At 51.8% G+C, this 18,057-nt stretch overlaps 1 protein-coding gene across 1 annotated transcript in view; it reads right to left on the minus strand.

Moving 5' to 3' along the window:
* The window catches only part of LOC144509869 (calmodulin-binding transcription activator 1-like), a 1,175,789-nt gene that overhangs the window by 115,627 nt on the left and 1,042,105 nt on the right, over nt 1-18,057 (minus strand). The gene's annotated exons all lie outside the window — the stretch shown is intronic.

The following is an 18,057-nucleotide window of genomic DNA, read 5'->3' on the forward strand; positions in this document are numbered from 1 at the left end:
TCCGCCCCCCGACTCTCCGCCCCCGACTCTCCGCCCCCGACTCTCCGCCCCCCGACTCTCCGCCCCCCGACTCTCCGCCCCCCGACTCTCCGCCCCCCGACTCTCCGCCCCCCGACTCTCCGCCCCCCGACTCTCCGCCCCCCGACTCTCCGCCCCCCGACTCTCCGCCCCCCGACTCTCCGCCCCCCGACTCTCCGCCCCCCGACTCTCCGCCCCCCGACTCTCCGCCCCCCGACTCTCCGCCCCCCGACTCTCCGCCCCCCGACTCTCCGCCCCCCGACTCTCCGCCCCCCGACTCTCCGCCCCCCGACTCTCCGCCCCCCGACTCTCCGCCCCCCGACTCTCCGCCCCCCGACTCTCCGCCCCCCGACTCTCCGCCCCCCGACTATCCGCCCCCCCGACTCTCCGCCCCCCGACTCTCCGTCCCCCCGACTCTCCGTCCCCCCGACTCTCCGTGCCCCCGACTCTCCGTGCCCCCGACTCTCCGTGCCCCCGACTCTCCGTCCCCCCGACTCTCCGTCCCCCCGACTCTCCGTCCCCCCGACTCTCCGTCCCCCCGACTCTCCGTCCCCCCGACTCTCCGTCCCCCCCGACTCTCCGCCCCCCCGACTCTCCGCCCCCCCGACTCTCCGCCCCCCCGACTCTCCGTCCCCCCGACTCTCCGTCCCCCCGACTCTCCGTCCCCCCGACTCTCCGTCCCCCCGACTCTCCGTCCCCCCGACTCTCCGCCCCCCCGACTCTCCGCCCCCCGACTCTCCGCCCCCCGACTCTCCGCCCCCCGACTCTCCGCCCCCCGACTCTCCGCCCCCCGACTCTCCGCCCCCCCGACTCTCCGTCCCCCCGACTCTCCGTCCCCCCGACTCTCCGTCCCCCCGACTCTCCGTCCCCCCGACTCTCCGTCCCCCCGACTCTCCGCCCCCCCCGACTCTCCGCCCCCCCGACTCTCCGCCCCCCGACTCTCCGCCCCCCGACTCTCCGCCCCCCCCGACTCTCCGTCCCCCCGACTCTCCGTCCCCCCGACTCTCCGTCCCCCCGACTCTCCGTCCCCCCGACTCTCCGTCCCCCCGACTCTCCGCCCCCCCGACTCTCCGCCCCCCGACTCTCCGCCCCCCGGCTCTCCGCCCCCCGACTCTCCGCCCCCCGACTCTCCGCCCCCCCGACTCTCCGCCCCCCCGACTCTCCGTCCCCCCGACTCTCCGTCCCCCCGACTCTCCGTCCCCCGACTCTCCGTGCCCCCGACTCTCCGTGCCCCCGACTCTCCGTGCCCCCGACTCTCCGTGCCCCCGACTCTCCGTGCCCCCGACTCTCCGTCCCCCCGACTCTCCGTCCCCCCGACTCTCTGCCATTTGAAGGAGCTGGAAGTTTGCCGTTGCAAGAGAGAGTCAGTGAGGAGAGACTGCATCTAATGGTGTCAAGCAGGTTACATGATGATACACGGCCTTGATGTGAAATAAAGCCAGAGTGGAAATCGCAGTGCACAGAACAGCCCCATTATATCTGTGATGCTAAAGCAGAACGACGCTGAATGAGGGATCATAAATTGGGTAATTATTGTATTATCCTCTCTTCCCTTTGAAATCAAAACTGTGTAAAAGAAAGCTCAAAAAGACACCCTCACAATGAATTAAAACTATCCATTCAGATAAAATTCAATGTCCCTTGGTAAACCACTCAGCTGCTCTGATCGGAGGCTCCCTGATAGGCCAATAATCGCCAATAATTAGCTGACTGTTCACTTCCATTCTTTGATACGTGTTTGATACGAGCAAACCCGTGAAGCACCGTCAAGTTCGACAAAGGATAAATGACTGTAAATAAAGATTGTTGCGTTTAAAACCTCTTCCCCCCCTTTGTTCTGGATTTTCCCACGAGAGGAAATAGTTTATCAATGTTTACCTTATCAACTCCTTTAATTATTTCAAACAATTTGATTCAATTCCTCCTCAATCTTCTAACCTCAAAGGAACACGAGACAGGTGTATGCAATTGCTGTTCTGAGAATTGATGTGTTTAAGAGCTGGCATCACACTCATGAATCTCTGCTGATATCTCCTTTCCAAGGTCTTGTGCAGCAGTTCCTCCGCACCAGTGAAGCAGAACTTCAAACCCTTTATAGAATCCCTGCAGTACAGAAGGAGGCCATTCGGCACATCGAGCCTGTACCGACAACAATCCCCACCCTATCCCTGTAAGCCCACACATTTACCTCCAAAACTAGGGGCAATTTAGCACGGCCAATCCACCTAATCTTTGGACTGTGGGAGGAAACCGGAGCACCCGGAGGAAACCCATGCAGACACGGGGAGAATGTGCAAACTCCACTCAGTCACCCGAGGCCGGAATTAAACCCGGGTCTCTGGCGCTGTGAGGCAGCAGTGCTAACCACTGTGCCACCGTGCCATCCCTAAATCACTGTAAATCTGTGCTCTCTTCTTGATCCTTCTACGAGGGGGGACATCTACTCTGTCCAGCCGCATTTGCCCCCTTGAGATTAAGGTCAATCTTCAAATGGTTTCTTTGATTACTTTTTGTGCCAGGTTGAACTGTGGGAGGCAGGTTCAATCGAGGCATTTAAGAGGACATTCGATGATTACTTGAACAGAAGCAATGTGAAGGGATATGGAGAAAAGGGTCGGGGAATGGCACTAAGTCATGAGGCTCCTTGGAGAGCCGGTGCAGACATGATGGGCCAAATGGCCTCCTTCTGCGCTGTAACAATTCTGTGAGGCTTTGGGAGGAATCTGACCTGTGATTCCTGTTTCTGGTTGCTATCCAGCTACTCCTATTGGATTGTAAGATGGATAAAGGGTGAGCAAGGACTGAGTTTGGTTGTGCTACCTGCCAGGATCAAATTGCCTGGCAACACAATGCCTTGGTTCACAGCTGAAAAATGGCTATGTGAGGTGAGATAGTGGTGGGCTGCTGGCACCAATGGAGCGCACCCCAGTGAGAGTCAGCACCTTCAGGAGGGGAGCTGAACCCCAATGAGAGTCAGCACCTTCAGCAGGGGAGCTGAACCCCAGTGAGAGTCAGCACCTTCAGGAGGGGAGCTGAACCCCAGTGAGAGTCAGCACCTTCAGGAGGGGAGCTGAACCCCAGTGAGAGTCAGCACCTTCAGGAGAGGGGCTGAACCCCAGTGAGAGTCAGCACCTTCAGGAGAGGAGCTGAACGCCAGTGAGAGTCAGCACCTTCAGGAGAGGAGCTGAACCCCAATGAGAGTCAGCACCTTCAGGAGGGGAGCTGAACCCCAATGAGAGTCAGCACCTTCAGGAGAGGGGCTGAACCCCAATGAGAGTCAGCACCTTCAGGAGGGGAGCTGAACCCCAATGAGAGTCAGCACCTTCAGGAGAGGGGCTGAACCCCAATGAGAGTCAGCACCTTCAGGAGAGGGGCTGAACCCCAGTGAGAGTCAGCACCTTCAGGAGAGGGGCTGAACCCCAATGAGAGTCAGCACCTTCAGGAGGGGAGCTGAACCCCAATGAGAGTCAGCACCTTCAGGAGAGGGGCTGAACCCCAGTGAGAGTCAGCACCTTCAGGAGAGGGGCTGAACCCCAATGAGAGTCAGCACCTTCAGGAGAGGGGCTGAACCCCAATGAGAGTCAGCACCTTCAGGAGAGGGGCTGAACCCCAATGAGAGTCAGCACCTTCAGGAGGGGAGCTGAACCCCAATGAGAGTCAGCACCTTCAGGAGAGGGGCTGAACCCCAGTGAGAGTCAGCACCTTCAGGAGAGGGGCTGAACCCCAGTGAGAGTCAGCACCTTCAGGAGAGGGGCTGAACCCCAGTGAGAGTCAGCACCTTCAGGAGGGGAGCTGAACCCCAGTGAGAGTCAGCACCTTCAGGAGAGGAGCTGAACCCCAGTGAGAGTCAGCACCTTCAGGAGAGGAGCTGAACCCCAATGAGAGTCAGCACCTTCAGGAGAGGGGCTGAACCCCAATGAGAGTCAGCACCTTCAGGAGAGGAGCTGAACCCCAGTGAGAGTCAGCACCTTCAGGAGAGGAGCTGAACCCCAGTGAGAGTCAGCACCTTCAGGAGAGGGGCTGAACCCCAATGAGAGTCAGCACCTTCAGGAGAGGGGCTGAACCCCAATGAGAGTCAGCACCTTCAGGAGAGGGGCTGAACCCCAGTGAGAGTCAGCACCTTCAGGAGAGGGGCTGAACCCCAATGAGAGTCAGCACCTTCAGGAGGGGAGCTGAACCCCAATGAGAGTCAGCACCTTCAGGAGAGGGGCTGAACCCCAGTGAGAGTCAGCACCTTCAGGAGAGGGGCTGAACCCCAATGAGAGTCAGCACCTTCAGGAGAGGGGCTGAACCCCAATGAGAGTCAGCACCTTCAGGAGAGGGGCTGAACCCCAATGAGAGTCAGCACCTTCAGGAGGGGAGCTGAACCCCAATGAGAGTCAGCACCTTCAGGAGAGGGGCTGAACCCCAGTGAGAGTCAGCACCTTCAGGAGAGGGGCTGAACCCCAGTGAGAGTCAGCACCTTCAGGAGAGGGGCTGAACCCCAGTGAGAGTCAGCACCTTCAGGAGGGGAGCTGAACCCCAGTGAGAGTCAGCACCTTCAGGAGGGGGGCTGAACCCCAGTGAGAGTCAGCACCTTCAGGCAGGAATTTAATGGAAAATAAAAGGAGGGAAACGACATAAAATACAGTCCCACCGTTCAGAAAAGATAGCGAGAATAAACAAAGAGAAGAGGTTTGCTTTTCTGCTGTGATGCAAAAATCGATGTGGATCAAAGCAGAAATGTGTCCGACTACCCAAGAGTCTGGATGCTTCTATTTTGAAGTGGAAACTGACACAGTAAAGCTCATCGCTACAGTCGGAGCTGTGCAGAGCCCAGGCACAAAGACAGCTGGCCTCGGAGCTGCACTCTCCTTTGTTCTGGGTGCCACTTGATGCTGCAGTGAGATTTAAGAGGAGGGGGCGGGGAGCGGTTGGCAACACAGGGGTCGGTACGATATATCCACACGGCCGGATCGGAGGCACTGGGTCATCTATTCTGTTCAATAGACACTTGTGTTGACGGTATTCCCATTTGTTGGAATTCTCGCAGACTCCTGGTCCGGAGCATTGCTTTCTTCAGTCAAACAGTGGAGCGGAAAGACTCTCAGCGGCGAGAAGAGACGGAGAGAGAGGAGGCAGAAAGAGAGAGAGAGAGAAAGAAAGAAGAGAGAGGCGGAGAGAAAGAGGCAAAAAGAGTGAGGCAAAGGGGAGAAGGCAAGAGGGAAGAGGCAGGAGCCCATGGGGTGGTGGAGAGCAAAGAATATTAAGCAGAGTGATGTGGCAGGGAGAGGGAACAGAGAGAGGGAGAGCAGCGAAATGGCAGAGACAGAGAATACAAAGAGGGAGCAGAGAGAGGGGGAAGAGAGAAAGGGCAGAGGGAGGGGGCAGAGAGAGGGGACAAAGAGGAAGCAGAGGGGGCAGTGACAGAGACAGAGAGAGAGGAAAAAAGAGAGAGGCAGAGAGAGAGGGAAACGCTGAGAGAGAAGAGGCAGAGACGAGACAGAGAGATGGGAACAGGAACAGAAAACCCCAGCTTTGGTGTTTCCTCACTCTGTCTCTTTGTTCTACCTCCATTTTTGTGTACATCTCCTCAATCGTTTCAGCTCTCTTACTCAACCTTTCTTTTCCTGTTTTCCTCCGTTCTTTTAACAGACCCATCCATCTGCCTCCTCTCTCTTTTCCCTTCTCTCTCTATCCCCTCTCTCTGTCCCTTCTCCCTGACCTGTTGGACTTTAACCTGGTGTTGTTAGACGTCTTACTGTGTTTACCCCAGTCCAACGCCGGCATCTCCATATCCTTCTCCCTGAGCCATCTCTCTGCCCTCCCCTTTGTGCCCCCTCTCTCTGCCCCCCCTCTCTCTGTCCCCTCTCACTGCCCTCCCTCTGCTCCATCTCTGCCCCCCTCCCTTTCTGCTCTCCTTTCCGTGCCCCCTCCCTGAGCCCTTCTCTCTTTGCCCCCTCTCACTGCCCCTTCTCTCCCTGCTCCCTCTCCTTACCCCTCTCTCTATGCCCACTCTCTGCCCCCTCTCCTGATCCATCTCTCTGCTCCCTCCCGTTGCCCCCTCTTTGCCCCCCACCCCTTCCCTCTGCCTGCTCTGCCTCCTATCTCCTTGCCCTCTCTCTCTGCCCCATTCCCTCTCTCTGCCCCCCTGCCCCAACTCTCTGTCCCCCTCTCTACCCTATCTCCCTCCCCACTCTTCCTGCCCCCTCTTTGCCTCATCTCCTTCCCCACTCTCCCTGCCCCCCCACTCTCTCTGCCCCCTCTCTCTGCCCCATCTCTTTCCCCACTCTCCCTGTCCCCCCCCTCCCTGCCCCCCTCTCTCTCTGCTCTATCTCCCTGCCCACTCTCTGCCTCCTTCTCTCTTGGATTCAGCGACGGGAGTGGAAAATATCGCGAAAAGGCCAAAGTTGCAATTTACCTCAACATAAACACATGATGTGAACGTTGTGGTCATGGTTGCCCTCGCCCCTCCCCGTTGCCAGGGCGTGCTTGGCGACGTTCAGCATCAGGAACATTATTTAAATATATTAACATACTATTATCCTGAATCACCCACCCCACCAGAAAATCCAACCACGCCAGCGGGACCGCAGAACGGCGTGAAACCTGACTGGTCTCCCAAGGCGTGCACCTCTCAATGCCCCGGCACTACCCCAGCACTGTCCCGGCACTGCCCAGGCAGTGCCAGAGTATTGCCAGGCTCAGTGCCGGGAGAGTACAAGGGGGTGAACTCCTTTGCGCTGGGGTGGCCTTTAGAAACGGTGGTCCAATCCTTGAGTTGCTGGTGGGGTGGGCGAATCCGAGACTGCCCCGCCAACGATATGCTGTGGGACCTGCCCCTTTAAGATTTTTCCTCAAAATCCAGGACTATACAGCGAAGAAACCCAATGTTGCTGTCAGCGCCTTCAATGCCGCATTTCCTGCCTACCATCGGCCTTTGCCGATTTCTGGGAAAATTTTCAACAAGAGAAGAAAAATGAGGAATGTAGAACAAAGAGAGAGGGAGAATACACTGAGTGAATACACTGCGGGCGGCACGGTGGCACAGTGGTTAGCATTGCTGCCTCACAGTGCCAGGGACCCGGATTCGAATCCTGGCTTGGGTCACTGTCTGTGTGGAGTCTGCACATTCTCCCCGTGTCTGCGTGGGTTTCCTCCGGGTGCTCTGGTTTCCTCCCACACTCTAAAGATGTGCGGTTAGGTGCATTGGCCATGCTAAATTGCCCCTTAGTTTCCCGGGATGCCTAGGTTAGAGGGATTAGCAGGGTAAATGTGTGGGGTGACGGAGAGAGGGCCTGGGTGGGATTGTGGTCGGTGCAGGCTCGATGGGCCGAATGGCCTCCTTCTGCACCATAGGGACTCTATGAAAGAACAGGTAAGGGATCAGAGGGTAAAGGGAAGCTCCATTCAGGGTTAAACTGGAAGCTGAGGCTACAAAAGGTCTGGTTCAACCTCAGAGGGTGGCTGGGGAAAGGGATGGAGTTGGTAGCTAGCAGACAGAGTTTATTTTGGAAAGTTTGGATGACCTAATATTTAATTGAATCTGTGAAAGGAGGAAATATGGGGCAGAGAGGTGAGGAGGCTAAGGGACGGCATTCCAGAGTTTGAGGCATTAACAACTGAAGGGACGGCCACCGATGGTACAGCAATTAAAATCAGGGAACTCAGGAATCCTAGAATCCCTACAGTGCAGAAGGAGACCATTCAGTCCATCGAGCCTACACCGACAACAATCCCATCCAGGCCCTATCTCCTTAACACCATATATTCACCCTGCTAATCCCCCTGATACTAAGGGACAATTTAGCACGGCCAATCCACCTATCTCTATTAGGTAGGCCTAAAAGGTAGGGATATGTTCGGCACAACTTGTGGGGCCGAAGGGCCTGTTTTGTGCTGTAGTTTTTCTGTTTCTAACTCGCACATCTTTGGACTGTGGAAGGAAACCAGAGCACCTAGAGGAAACCCGCGCAGACACTTGGAGAACGTGCAGACTCCACACAGACAGCGACCCAAGCCGGGAATCGAACCCGGGTCCCTGGCACTGTGAGGCAGCAGTGCTAACCACTGTGCCACCCAGATTTGGAAGGGTGCAGATATGTTGATTGGTTGTAGGGTTGGTTATGATTGTAGAAATAAAGGGGACTGAAGATTTGGGAGAAATTTGAAGACACGGATGAGGGTTTAAAAATGAGGATGAAAATTAATGGGGAGGCAATATGGGTCAGAGAACACAGGAGCGAGAGATGAACGGGTTTGGGTGCTGGACAGAAGAATCTGAATGACTTGACATTTATGGAGGGTCGAACAGCGATTGCGACTGAAGAAATATTCAACATTTTAGAACGGTGATTGATAGAATTGGGTTCAGCAAGAGTATTAAAGGTCACGGAACCAAGGCAGGTCGATGGAACTAAGATGCCGATCACAATCTAACTGAATGGTGTCTCTGGCTCAAGGGGCTGTCTGAACTGCTTCGTTTCCTGCGCACGTATTCGATGTGTCTCTTTAATTGTGCAGAGGGGTTAACAAAAGGTTTCAGGTTGATGACCTTTCATTAGAATTGAACTGATGAAGGGTAATCGACTTGAAACACACAAACTCTGCTTCTCTCTCTACCGGCCAGACCTGCCGAGTGGTTCCAGAATCGACAGTATTTTCTGGTCGTAGACGGTTGTTCGGCCCTAGGGGATTTTCACAGTAACTTCATTGCAGTGTTAATGTAAGCCTACTTGTGACACTGATATATAAACTTTATTAGCAGCAGGAAAGTTCTGAAATAGCAAAACAAATGAAAAGGCCCAGAATATGTTCACGTGCATAAAGCACTGTTAAAAATCTGATAAAAGCAAATTACTGTGTATGCTGGAATCTGAAACCAGAAGAGAAAATGCTGGAAAATCTCAGCAGGTCAGGCAGCATCTGTAAGGAGAGAAAAGAAGGCTCAGCTGGACTCGAAACGTCAGCAGGTCTGGCAGCATCCTTACAGATGCTGCCAGACCTGCTGAGATTTTCCAGCATTTTCTCTTTTGGTTAAATATCTGAATTTGGTTCTGGGTCTCAACTATCATTTTAGAATTCTGAGACTATCTGTTTCAATTTTTTTTTCATTTATGGGACATGGGTATCTCTGGCTGGCCAGCATTTATTGCCCATCCCTAGTTGCCTGAGGACAGTTGAGAGTCAACCACATTGCTGTGGCTCGAGAGTCACATGTGGGCCAGACCAGGTAAGGATGGCAGATTTCCTTTCCTAAAGGACATTAATGAACCGGATGGGTTTTTCCAACAATCGACAATGGTTTCATGGTCAGCAGTAGATTCTTAATTCCAGATATTTTTTATTGAATTCAAATTCCACCATCTACCGTGGTGGGATTCGAACCTGGATCCCCAGAACATTAACTGAGTTTCTGGACGAATGGTCTAGTGATGATACCACTAGGCCATTGCCTAATCAAATTAAGGATACAACTCCAGATATGAATAGTGTGGATTACCCCCAGAGTCTGTCAGTGTGATTGTTCAAAGAACACTACTGGACATTCTGCAGAGTTCCGGGTTAATAACCAAACTTTCTTGTATTGGACCAATGCAAGCAAAACAGCTTTGGGATGTCAAAAGGGAAAATATGGCTTGTTTTTTTGCTGTAAATGTTTGAGTATTATCTCGTAGAGCTTGTATCAGACTGTTTGTAACCTCAACATCCGACTTAACCCTGATTTCTCTACTCTCTGATCCTTTGCCTCCTCTTTCCCTGTGCATTCTCCTCCCTTTGTTCTTCATCCTTCATTTTCCTTCTCGGTGTTTCCTTTGGGGCGGCACAGTGGTTAGCACTGCTGCCAGGGACCCGGGTTCAAGACCGGCCTCAGGTTGCTGTCTGTGCAGAGTTTGCACATTCTCCCAGTGTCTGCATGGGTTTCCTCCCACAGTCCAAAGATGTGCAGGTTAGATGGATTGGCCATACTAACTTGCCCCGGGGGGATTAATAGGATAAATATGTGGGGTTATGGGGATAGTGTGGGATTGTTGTCAGTGCAGTGCAGATTTGATGGGCCAAATGGCCTCCTCTGCATTGTAGGGATTCTGTGATTCCAGGAAGACACCAAACCTGATTGATTAAGTTACAACAGCTAGTGTCCTAGACAGAGGGACCCACTAACTTCAGACTAGAGGGCAAATGGTTAATAAAGCCAACTCTTCAAGGCATTCAGGAACAGCTAAGTCAGGAAGAGTTGTTAGAGGGAAGTAGCTTTGAAACAGATAACTACAAACTGCATCTCTAAGTAGACAGTTTTCGACGGATTCAGGAGCAGATAGTCATGAGGTCTTATCTGTGACCTGTACCTTTGATGTAGGCAAAATATGGTGTAGAAAGGAGCATGAAACAGTTCTTCAGAGAGCACAAGGAAGCCACTCTGTATCTTATAAGGTCATTCATCTACTCTGGATATCAATAAAATCTGTTTTGTGTTCTCCACGGGGTGGCACAGTGGTTAGCACTGCTTCCTCACAGCGCCATGTTCGAATGTAACCAACGATAACATTGGATCTGTTGCAGTGTGACCAATGGAAGGGTCAGCTGACCCAGTAAACTATGTAACCAATGACAAAATGAGGGGATGATCAGCTGACTCAGTATAAATAAGAACCTGTTGAGAATTGCTGGACAGCTTGGAGTGACGCAGGGTGAGGCCTCAAGTGTTGGAGTAATGACGTTTCTTTATTAAACCTTTTCCTTTGATTTATCTGTTGGACTCAGTTTTGTTTCATTTTATTGCCTATAACTGAAGAGTCACCCCACTAGTAGGGACAGAGGCCATTGAGCCCTCCCTATTGGGAGGAGGGGGGGTACCCCTTGTGTAGTGCCAGCCTGGCACTGCCAATCAACACTGGGCAGAGCCGGGGGGGGGGGGGGGGGGCAGAGCCTACTGGGATGCGGGGCTACTGGGGGGCTGATCAGTGGTTGGGTGGGGGAACCACTACACATCCTGCAATGGGATCGGTGGGGGAGAGAGGGATGAGGGCGATCGGGGCTGCGGGGGGGGGGGGGCGGCGGAGGTTTGGGATTGGCCATGGGGTGGGAAAATCAGGGCTGGCCTGAGTGGGGTCGGGAAGTTCGGCGATCGGAGTGGCGGTTGGTGGGGGGGGGGGGGGGGGGGGGGGAGATAGTGCGCATGCGCTGCTCTCTTCACTGACAGATCGGCACGTACACAGTGGCCCACTCAGCACTATGCTGCCGGCCTCTGGGGCAGGAATAGGCCCCACCCAACACTTTCTGGTGTGAATCTCTCTGTGATACACAGAGGGCCGGAGATTCATGAAACTAAATACGCCCAAAAAATGGTAGGGGAAAATTCCTGTTTTCCCACCCGTTGGGCACTTAGTTCTTTTTGAGAGAACCCCAGACAGCATCTCTGACAGTGCAGCACTCTCCAGGTACTACACTCTGGAGTTGGATCTTCGAGCTGAGCAGTGAGAATGCTACTGGCTGAGCTATTGCTGACACCCATTCTATGACTCTCTCAATCAAGTGACATTGTCACAATAAGTTTCAAAACTATCCTTAGACACTCTCTGGCAGACGTACGCCACAGTTGCACTGGATTTAGTGTGCACACTGGACTTACTGCTACCTCAGTTAAGATCTACCAACTTGTGGCATCTCCACTGTTTGGAGTGCAACCAGAGGGGAGCTTCTTGAAATTATTCCCCTGTCTAATATAACAGGCGTTGGGCCGGATTCTCCGACCTCGGCCACAGCCGGGATTCTCCCATCCCGCTGCAGTGGACGGAGATTTGGCTGAGCGCCAAATTCTCCGTTCTTGCTGCCGGATGGCGGCAGGATGTGAACGGCTGGAGAAGTCTGGCCCTTGTCTCAAAGCACAGAAACAGTACATCGGACACGATTGAGGTGTGTAAGATTATGAGGGGTATGGACAGGGTGAACAGGAAGCAGCTGTTCCCCTGGGTTGAGGGGTCAATCACGAGGGGTCATAGTTTTAGGGTAGGGGGCAGGTGATTCAGAGGGAATCTGGAATGCGCTGCCTGGGAAGGTCGTGGAGGCTGGAAACCTTACAACCTTTAAAAGTATTTGGATGAGCACTTGAAACATCCGAACATTCAAGGATATGGGACACGTGCTGGAAATTGGGATTGGCGCGCCTTTACATTGTTACAACTCCCTATTCTGGGGCAAAAGAGTGCAGGTTCTTCTGTTCCTCTCGACATGTTTCACATGGCTCTTAATTGTATCAGATGCGACAGACCCAATTTTATAAGACCATTGTACTGGATGAATATGGTGTCATAAGTCAGATTGTCATGGCTGATGTGAGGATCACAGGACTGGAGGTAGCTCAAGGCAGTCAAAATCTGGGTGCACCATCTCTTCCAAGCCTCTTCATTCATAATTTTGTGGTTCTTCTCAGCTTTCTTCAAAAACTGTTTTAAACTTCCTGATGACATGTATTCTGTTATAAACATAACCCTGGCTTTATTTTCTTTCATTTATTGTTGGTGCAGACTCGAAGAGCCTTTTCATAGAAATCATAGAAACCCTACAGTACAGAAAGAGGCCATTCGGCCCATCGAGTCTGCACCGACCACAATACAACCCAGGCCCTACCCCCATATCCCTACATATTTCACCTGCTAATCCCTCTAACCTACGCATCTCAGGACACTAAGCGGCAATTTTAGCATGGCCAATCAACCTAACCCGCACATCTTTGGACTGTGGGAAGAAACCGGAGCAGAGAGGAACATAGAAAAACTACAGCACAAACAGGCCCTTCGGCCCACAAGTTGTGCCGAACACATCCCTACCTTCTAGACCTACCTATAACCCTCCATCCTATTACGCTCCATGTACTCATCCAGGAGTCTCTTAAAAGACCCTATTGAGTTCACCTCCACCACCACAGACGGCAGCCGATCCCACTCGTCCACCACCCTCTGTGTGAAAAACTTACCCCTAACATCTCCCCTGTATCTACCCCCCAGCACCCTAAACCTGTGTCCTCTCATAGCAGACATTTCCACCCTGGGAAAAAGCCTCTGAGAGTCCATCCGATCTATGCCTCTCAACATCTTATACACCTCTATTAGGTCTCCTCTCATCCTTCGTCTCTCCAAGGAGAAAAGACCGAGCTCCCTCAGCCTATCCTCATAACGCATGCCACTCAATCCAGGCAAACATCCTTGTAAATCTCCTCTGCACCCTTTCAATCTTTTCCACATCCTTCCAATAGTGAGGCGACCAGAACTGAGCACCCGGAGGAAACCCACGCAGACACGGGGAGAATGTGCAAACTCCACACAGACAGCGACCCAAGCTGGGAATCGAACCCAGATCCCTGGAGCTGTGAAGCAGCAGTGCTAACCACTGTGCTACCGTGCTGCCCTCTGCGCTGTATGGCTCTCTGACTCTATGGAGAAGGTTGTGCTTATCACCAATAATGCCGATCAGAAAATCCAGGCTGGTGAGTGCAAGTGGGGTGTTGGACAGTGCGGCTTATCACAACTGAATCTCGTCCTGTGCTCAATCTATGTCCTCAAACTCACACTCGAAACTTCTAGGAAAGGCGGTGTATTTGTCCTGAACAAATCAGGCCCCTAGTTGACTAAACAAATAGGCCTCTACCCATCTGCCCACTTTAACTTTACAATCATAATCCGAACATAATTAGATTCCCTTGAAACAGCAACAAGTTTTGAAAAGTAAACACTATGGAACATTACAAGATGAGATGTTTTCTCACAGATATTTAGAGGCCGCTGTACTATTTTCAGAGTCAAAGGGTGGAACTTTGCCATCCCACCCTCCATGGGAATCATAGAGGGCGGGACACGGACCATGCAAAGGTCCATTGCCCTCAGGTGAGATTTTCTGACCTTGGGCCTAGTGCAGACGGAAAATCCCACCCAAAATGTCACAGCTGCACTTTATTATCCTCATTGAGTTAAAACCAGCACATCATCCGCCATCTTAAATAGTCGCACCCTCCCTCACCGGTGTACTGTAGCAGCAGAGTGCGACATCTACAAGATGCATTGCAGCAACTCACCAAGGCTCCTTCAATTAGCATCTCCCAAACCTGTGACCTCCACCACCTACAGGAACAAGGCCAGCAGCGACTGGGAACACCACCAGCTCCCAGGTTCTCCTCCAAATCACACACCCATTCTGACTTGGAAATCTGTTATTGACCCTACTTCTTCACTTGGACCTTGGAACTCGTTGCCTAACAGCATTCTCGGAGCAATTTCAGGCTGCGGCGGTTCAACAAAATGCCAGTCACTGTCTGTGAGTCAGAAACATGAAAACTCAAGATCCAAACAGAGACGTTCTTTCAAAACTTGGCTTAGGATGGCACAGTGACACAGTGGTTAGCACTGCTGCCTCACAGCGCCAGGGACCCGAGTTCGATTCCCGGCTTGGGTCACTGTCTGTGTGGAGTTTGCACGTTCTCACCGTGTCTGCTTGGCTTTCCTCAAGGTGCTCTGGTTTCCTCCCACACTCCAAATATGTGCAGGTTAAGTGGATTGGCCAGCCCCTGAGTGAAACTCTTCCTCAGTGCACCCGAACAGGTGCCAGAGTGTGGTGACTTCATTGCAGTGTTAATGTAAGCCTACTTGTGACACTAATAAATGAACTTTAATCTCTAGTCTGCTCTATGTTAGATCTCACCTAAGATGGCAGTAGATGATGCTTTAATGAGCCTCAGAAGAGTCCTTGGCGAGGGGAAGGGAAAAGTCAGCCAGCGTTGCTGCACCTCATCATAATTCAGTGATTATTACTGCAAGTGACATTCCTGCCCTGGCCCACACTCCCACCATTGGCTGGCCAATATATCTATCCTGGTGGTACCCAGACCGACATGCCAGCTGTTGACCAACCAACGCATCCATTCTCATTGTGCCTCCCTTCCCTTGGCCAAAGGAGAACAAATAGATTCATCGCTACCCGTTGGATGATTCTTGGATATCAGTCAAACTGATTTTTCTTTCCCACAGCCTCCAATATTTTTACAACTCATTAGTGAAAGTGATCAAGGAAAATGTAAAATACACTCAATTATGGTTTAATGCCCTTGTGATTATTCTCCATTGAATTGCTCACAGCAGCATCCTGGGGATTCATCTTCAATTCCTGCAGAATCCAGGGAAAACCTGGCGGGGTTTCAACTCTAAATGGCAAACATGATTTCAAGCTGGCGCTGGAGTGTGGCAGCTTCTTGCAAGCTGATCTCTAATTCTATCTTTTACTCTCATACTATGCTTTAAAAACTCTAACTCTTATAAACTCTCCAACAATGCTTTCCTGTAACACTACATTCTACATTATGGACTGCCATTAGCAGCCTTTCCTCTTGTTTTTATGGCTATGACTCATCTTTCATTCCCTCACCCTGCAGTATAAATATCTCCCACATCCTATGCCTTTTAGCTTTGACGAAGGGTCATCTGGACTCGAAACTTCAGCTGCCAGACCTGCTGAGTCTTTCCTGCATTTTCTCTTTTGGTTTCAGATTCCAGCATCCGCAGTAATTTGCTTTTATTCTGCACTCTCTCCTTTCCTTCTCTATGAACGGTATGCTTCGTCTGTACAGCGCGCAAGAAACAATACTTTTCACTGCGTACTAATACATGTGACAATAATAAATCAAATCAAATCAAGACCGTAGGGGAGACAGAGATTGACCAGTGGCAGATAAAAGTGTGCTTTTCACTTCCTTAGCTGAAGGGTAGTGAGACAATTGAGTGAGTCTTGTAGCAGTTATCCCGTTGTGACTGTGCGGGCTCTTTGGAAGAGATGACCAGTTTAGTCTCAGACCCAGCTTTTCCCTTCAAACCTCTAAATGAGTCCTCTTCAAGTCCATGTCAAATTGCTTTTTGAAATGTATTATTTGATCCGATTCCGCCATCCTTCCAGGTGGCTAGTGTGTTCTGATCTTAACAACCCCGTGAGTGAAGACATTCCTCTTCATTTCCCCTTTTTTTGTTGCCAATTATTATAAGTCTATGACTGCTTGCTATTTGTCAGAAGAAACAGTTTCTTCTTCCCTGCTCTATCAAAACCCCTCATGATTTTGGAAACTCTCTTCAGCCTCCAGTTCATCTTCTTTGCTCTGAGGAGAATGATACCAATCTCTTTGTGCAGCTGAATGTCTTTATCCTCAGTGTCATCCTGATAAAAGCTCCTCTGGGCACTCTCCAAGGCTTTGACATGCTTCCTGGTAGCATCTCGACTGCTGCCTCCGCTGCGCCCAGCGAACTCAGTGTGGACAGGATCTCAGCTCTGATGCCTCGACACACTGGGACAACTTGGCAACACTCACAGTCTTCGACTCCCGCACGGGGATTGACTGTTTTTGAGGCTGTTCACCAGCAAGAGTCAAAATTGTCGGGAGAGTAGGCTAGGAAATTGGGGCAAGAAATCCCTGCTGTGGAATTTGTCACGTCTCCACTCTTTTATCTAACGTGACAAGCCCAAGAGGAAAGTAGAATTGAGCTATTGTCAGCTAATCCACAAACTGTCACCCCTGTTTACGTCACTGAAACACTCCGCCGTGTCTCAAGTGCATCAGGTAGAAGTACTAATCACAGAATGATTATGAACCACAGGAAGATGGAGTGGTTCTTCAGATGGTTACTGCTGGCAACAGGCCTAGTGGCAGGCCTTTGGGATTGATTTGACGTCAAAAGACATTTATTAGCTGTGTGCTTGGAGGGAGTTCAGTTCTCTACGTTAGTGAGCATTCAATGTTGTCTCGGAGTAGAATCAGTGGGCGCACTGCTCGTTCCCAACGGATAGGGTACCTCTGCTTCGACTTTTATGTGGGACAACAGCAACATTCATTCAGGGACACACTCATTTTGCACCTTTTCACATCTTTCAACCTGTCCTAAAGTGCTCCAAATGGAAAGAATTGCAAGGGAGACTTTTGGCTTGGGTGATGCTCAGCTTGCGGCAGCAGCCAAGTTGATAATTATGAAGCTCAAACCACTTTCAGGCTGCCCCCTCCCCCCCACCAACCCCTCCAGCCCCCCAATTAACCGTTAGGAGCAGAGGAGCAAGAGGAAACCACTCAGACCTTCAAACCTGTCCCACTGTTCAATTAGATGATCTGTATCTTAATTCCATGCCTTGGTTCTGGAACCCTTGATATCCTTTGCCGAACGACATTGCATTAATCTCCATTTGAAATTTGTATTGGACCCCCCAATCTTAACAACTTCTCATGGGGGAGAATTTCAGGATTCTGTGACCCCCTTGTATGATGAAGTGCTTCTTGACGTTACCCCTGAATGACATAGCTCGAATTTTAAGGCAATGTCGCCTTTTTCTTCTCCCTTCCCAGAGGAAATTATTTCTCCCGATCCCCTTTATCAGATCTTCAGTCACCTTAGACATCTCAATTCAATCACCCTTCCTCTTCTAAGTTCGAGGGAACGCAAACCTCGGGGAGGAGCCCCTCTCCCACACCCCACGGCATGCTTTCCACTGGTGGAGGCAGCTCGTCACTGACTGGCAGTGGGATCCTGCTTCTACGGCCTTCTGCATTGTTCGCCAGCTGGGGGCGGGGGGGGGAGGTTTGCCATCAGCAGGACCGAAAGATCCCGCCAATGGGAAGGGCTGGAAAATTCAACCACTAGGGTGGAAGTTTCCCGTCCCACTCACCACGGGAATCGTAGCGGGCGGGTGGGGGGAGAGCGGGGGGAGTGACCATGCAAAGGTCCGCTGACCTTGGGTGGGATTTTCCAGTCTTGGGGCGAGCACGGCTGGAAAGTCCCACACCTCGTGTATGTATCTTAGAATCATAGAATCCTTACAGTGCAGAAGGAGGCCATTCGGCCCATCAAGCCTGCACCGGCAACAATCCTACCAGGCCCTATCCCCGTAACCCCACATATTTACCCTGCTAATCCCCCTGACACGTAGGAGCCAATTTAGCATGGCCAATCAAGCTAACTCGCACATGTTTGGACTGTGGGAGGAAACCGGAGGAAACCCACGCAGACATAGGGCGAACGTGCAAACTCCGCACAGACA

Source organism: Mustelus asterias, chromosome 22, assembly GCF_964213995.1.
Source record: "Mustelus asterias chromosome 22, sMusAst1.hap1.1, whole genome shotgun sequence".
In the NCBI taxonomy this organism is placed as follows: Eukaryota; Metazoa; Chordata; class Chondrichthyes; order Carcharhiniformes; family Triakidae; genus Mustelus; species Mustelus asterias.